The following is a 5,577-nucleotide window of genomic DNA, read 5'->3' on the forward strand; positions in this document are numbered from 1 at the left end:
CAGGCAGAGAGAGGCGGAGAAAGAACAAGTAGCCACAGGCTACAGGACAGAGAGAGGGAGGACTGAAAAGACGGGGAGGCAGGGAGCCACTCAGAGCGAGACGGAGAAAGAAGGTGCGGGGGGGGCGCAAAAAAAAAATAATTTTGCAGCAGGTAAGGAAAGAGAGGGGGCCGGGGGAGAGACAGGGAGGGCCCAGGACGTACAAGAGAGGCAACGGGGCCCCACTGGCCCAGGACTCACCGCGACTCTCGCTCTCAGCGCTGCTGGCACAATTTAGCCGTTCACATGCTTCTTTCCCCTCCTCTCCTCCCTGCCTCTTCTGCAGCTCCAGACTCTAGGCCGACCTCCACCTGAAGAGAACACGGGGGTGTCTTACAGCTCTTACGAGATGAGGCTTCCTAGGCACGTAGCCTAGCTCGCTCGTGCACTACACGCCCGTACCGAACTGCGGGTTCCAACTGTGGGAAGAAGGGGGAGTCCTTGGGGGCTACGGCATTTCTCTTCCTAACTAACCGTTACACATGACAGAGCCCTGCTTTCCCAGAAACAGCTCAACACCTGCCCGCCGAAAAGGAGGAGCGAATTAATTCCTTGCTTTGCTTCCACGCACAGCTTTTGCTTTACCTATTAAACCGTCTTGATCTCAACCCATGATTTTTCTCACTTTTACCCTTCCAGCTCTCTCCCCCAGCCCACTGAGGGTGGAGCGAGCAAGCAGCTCCCTGGTGCAGAGTTGCCAGCTGAGGCTAAGCCACGGCACGCGCTTGTCCCGGTTTGGCAGGGAACGGACCGTCCGTCGCCTGGCTCCTGGAGCGACGGGCTGCTGGGCAGAGGGGGAGGCCACCAAAGGTGAGGAGCAGGGCACAGGACAGTAGGAGGAGAGAAGAGCAGCATCCGGCTGGACGGGGGCGGGGGGGGCGTGTGTGCGTGTAGTGAGAAGGCACGAGGCAGGGAACAGGATGGCCAGAGGAGGACAGGGAGCCTGACGGAGGTGGAGATAAAAGCAGCAGAGAGAGGGGAAGAGCAGGACACAGACCAACAAAGAAGGATGAGGAGCAGGCTGGAGACGCACAAAGAACCTGGGGCAGGCAGCACGACAGCGAGGGAGGAAAGAAGAACAGGGGCAGGAAGCTGGACCGAGCGAGATGGAGACAGACAAGATAAGCGACAAGAACAGGGCAGAAAGGGAAGAATGAAGCCACGGGGACAGGGAGCCGAGACGGCCAACGACGGAGGGAAGGGGCCGGGGAGGGAACACCACAAAACAAACCATGGGGCTACGTGGTACAGAGCATGAGAAGGCAGAGAATTAACAATTAGGGACAGGGAGCCAGAAAAACAACAAAAAAAACACCAAAACAAAGGGAGATGGAGAGCAAAAGGAATCGCAATGCGTACAGAGAGAAGAGAGAAACAATTCTAAAAGAGGGTCACGGGGAAGCCAGAGACAGCAAGATGGAGAAAGGACAGAAGCTACAGGCTACAGGGCAGAGAGGGAAGAATTAATGAATAGACACAGAGAGCTGGGCAGAAAGAGGTGGAGAAAGGCTGAAGATCACACGGCCAACAGGGAAGAGAGAAGAGAGGGAGGAATTTTAAAAACAGGGGCAAGAAGCCAGAGAGAGGGAGAGAGAGGCAACAATAAATGGGGACAAGCCACAGGGCAGCGAGGAGGGAATCGATGAATAAGAACAGCAGACCAAAGAGAACACAATGTAGAATGGAAAAAAGGAACAGCGGCCTACAGGGAAGGAGGAATTAAAGATCAGGCACTGGGAGGCAGACAGAGACACATGAAGAAACAAGTGGGAAAAAAAAAAAAAAAACAACAACGGCAACGGGCTACAAAGACAGACAGAGAGGGAAGAAATAAAACATCGCAGCAAGGAGCTGGACAGAGAGAGATGAGGACAAACAAATAGCACGGGTCTACGTGACAGAGAACGTGGAATTAGAACACAGAGAGAGGGAGCCGGACAGAGAGAGAGGCCGAGAGAAAAACCTAGACGGGCTACAGCGGGCAGAGGCAGGGATTAAAACCTAGGGACAGGGAGCTGGACAGAGAGAGACGGAGGTCACAGGGAACAGCGGTGGCTGCAGGAAGAACAGGAATCCACAAATAGGGAAAGGGAGCTCGACAGAGAAGAACTCAGAAAGGCAAGAACAGTAGCAGGGTGCAGAGCAGAGCAGACGAATGAAAAAGCGCGGGGGGAGCGTTGAGGCAGACAGAGAGAGATTAAGAAAAAAGTCACGGGCTACGTGGCAAAGCAGGAGGAATTCAGAAACGGGGATGGCAACCAAGGGAGAGTGAGCTGGTGAAGGACAACGGGCATTCCAAGTGAGGGACGGGGAGCTGGGAAAAGCGAGGCAGAGAAAAACAGAATCAGAGAGAATCACACAAAGCCAAAAAAGAAGAAACTGAACAACAGGAACAGGTGTAACCAAAGCGATGAAATCAGCCAACCAGAGACGGTGTTCCATTACGGGAACATGGAGCGTACGAATCAGCGCACCTGTTGATCTGCATTTTAGTCCCTAGGCGATCGTTAACGTCAGCAGAACAACAGACAACGTGCTTCTGTCAGAAAAGGACGACAAAACGCGGTTTCGTGGAGCGGACTGAGAGAACTAGCCAAGACTGCCAAGATTAACAGCCAAGAAGGTAAAAGGACAATCAGTAGACAGGACAATAATGAATGTGAATGAATACCTAAAATTTTGATCTACAAATTGAACGGGAAAGGTGCGTGAGGTACGCACGCCAGGAGGAGCGATCCCCCGTGCGTCTGGCGCCGTGAATAAACAACGCCTGCTCTTTAATACTAAATTGGCGTTGAGGAGTTGTTTCCGATTTTACCGCGTTTTTCGGTAACACAGGGAGTCAGACCGAGAGGGCCAGAGAAAGACAAAATACCGACAGGCTACAGGACAGAGCAGGAGGAATAAAAAAATAAAAACGGAGCCAGAGCCAGGCAGAGAGAGGCGGAGAAAGAACAAGTAGCCACAGGCTACAGGACAGAGAGAGGGAGGACTGAAAAGACGGGGAGGCAGGGAGCCACTCAGAGCGAGATGGAGAAAGAAGGTGCGGGGGGGGCCCAAAAGAAAAAAAAAAATTTTTACAGCAGGTAAGGAAAGAGAGGGGGCCAGGGGAGAGACAGGGAGGGCCCAGGACGCACAAGAGAGGCAACGGGGCCCCACTGGCCCAGGACTCACCGCGACTCTCGCTCTCAGCGCTGCTGGCACAATTTAGCCGTTCACATGCTTCTTTCCCCTCCTCTCCTCCCTGCCTCTTCTGCAGCTCCAGACTCTAGGCCGACCTCCACCTGAAGAGAACACGGGGGTGTCTTACAGCTCTTACGAGATGAGGCTTCCTCGGCACGTAGCCTAGCTCGCTCGTGCACTACACGCCCGTACCCAACTCCGGGTTACCGCGTACGGACCCTGCGGTGCACGTTGGTGGCCTGGCCCGGCCCGCTGCGGGCTATGAAGGGGGATCCTTCCTCCCTCACCTGCAGGGACAGGCTCTCTCTTGCCTGCAGCAGGAAGGCAGCTGGCAGCCAGAGCGCCTTCAGTTTCTTCTGCTTTACCTTTCGTTGGCGTCTCCAGCTTCAGCCGAGGCAGCTCCTGTCCACAGCCGGGAAGGGCTCTGTGTGTCCCTTTTCGCCCCGGCGCCGCGAGGATGGCAAAGCCGGGCAGAGAGAAGCCACGCAAGCCTGAGACTGCCGCAGTCGACGGCGTCCCCGGGGGAAGGACAGACAACCACGTCCTCAGCACGGTCTCTGGGAGAGGGAAAGAAGAAACAGCGACCGTCATTACCGTCGATCGACCCTGACCAAAGCCTCTCCTTGCGCAGGGGCTTCCGGACACAGCGCCCCTTCCCCGCGCTACTGCTAAGGGCCCCTGCGCCGAGGGGGAATCCAGTGCGCTTGAGGGCCGGCTCGCTGCCTTCACGACAGGGCCTGGGGGCGGCCAAGGGCTACGCAGCACGCTTCAGGGGAGGTGCCGGGGCTGGGGGCAGACGCACGGGGCAAGGGGGGGCCAGGGGAGGCTGAGCGGGAGCTCCGGCGAGCCGGGGAGGCGGCCATCATCTGCGCCCTGGGCAGGGGGAAAAGGTCCTCCTCCTTTCCCTCTTCCCTTCTGTCAGCTCCCGGGGAACTCACCGCTTCTCGGGGAGCGGCCGCACCCGCAAGCCCCCAGAAATCAACACGAATCCAACCCCAAAAATACACCGCGCCTACCGTACGCGGCACGGCCGCCCGGCACCCGAGCGCCGGAAGACCGCGCCTCCCGCCACGCCCCGGCGAACCACGTGACAGCGCCGGCAGCCACTGCGCCAGGACTACACCTCCCGGCATGCTCTGCGCCACAACACTGCTGCCCGGCAGCCGCGCGCCGCAAGGACTACACCTCCCGGCATGCTCTGCGCCACAACACGGCCGCCCGGCAGCTGCGCGCCGCAAGGACTACACCTCCCGGCATGCTCTGCGCCACAACACGGCCGCCCGGCAGCTGCGCGCCGCAAGGACTACACCTCCCGGCATGCTCTGCGCCACAACACGGCCGCCCGGCAGCTGCGCGCCGCAAGGACTGCAGCTCCCGGCATGCTCTGCGCCACAACACGGCCGCACGGCCACCCGGCAGGCGCACCACCACAGCTCCCGGCACGCCGCCAGCCCGCCCTCCCCGCTCTCGGACCCTGCGGGCCACCGTCCCGGCCGCCGATGCACCCGGAAGCCCCACCGAGCCCTCAGCACAGCCTCGCTCTCCCCACCGCCCGCTCCGACCCGGCGCTGCCCCGCCGCAGCCCTCCTCGGGGCTTGACCCGGGACGCAGCGCTCCACCACCCAGCCCCCGCTCACCTCCTCCCTCGCTACAGTCGCAGCCCGCTGACGCTCGGCCACAGCTCCGCTCCGCCCTCGGCTCACACTGGCCCCCCGGAGCCGGGCACCACCCCTTTTCCAGGGAGGAGCCGGCACCGTCAGCCCCACCGCCCGCACCTGGGGCTCCTCCATCCAGACCCCGCCATCAGCTGAGGCGCAGCAGCAACGGGGGGCGCCCTCCCCTCACCCCCACAGTGCACCACCTCCTCCCCTGGGCTCCATCACAGCCCCTTGCCCCACGCAAAGGCAGCGCAAACGCAGCCCTGAGGGCAAAGGAGAGGGCAGGTGTTTGTGCAGGCGCGCACGTAACAAGTCCCAGGAGCCATTCGTGGGTCAGGGTCCCCAACGCTCCCCCCCTGCCCCAAGGCCACCTCGGCCGCCGTTGCCGCAGCCGCACGGAGCTGGTGTTGGCTGCGATAGTGCTCATTTTCTCCACAGTAGCTAGGAAGGGATACGTTTTGGATTTATGCTCAAAACACCGTTAATAATGTAGAGATGTTTTGGTTCTTGCTGAGCACTGCTTCCACAGTCAGGGCCTCTTCTGGTTCTCTCAGTGCCCCACCAGCAAGTAGGCTGGGAGAGGACACAGCTGGGAAAGCTTTCGCAGCTAACTGACCAAAGGGATATTCCATACCATTTGACATCATGCTCAGCACACGCAGCTGGGGGAAGAAGGGGGAGTCCTTGGGGGGGGGGG

This window comes from Phalacrocorax aristotelis, unplaced genomic scaffold, assembly GCF_949628215.1.
Source record: "Phalacrocorax aristotelis unplaced genomic scaffold, bGulAri2.1 scaffold_105, whole genome shotgun sequence".
Classification (NCBI taxonomy): domain Eukaryota; kingdom Metazoa; phylum Chordata; class Aves; order Suliformes; family Phalacrocoracidae; genus Phalacrocorax; species Phalacrocorax aristotelis.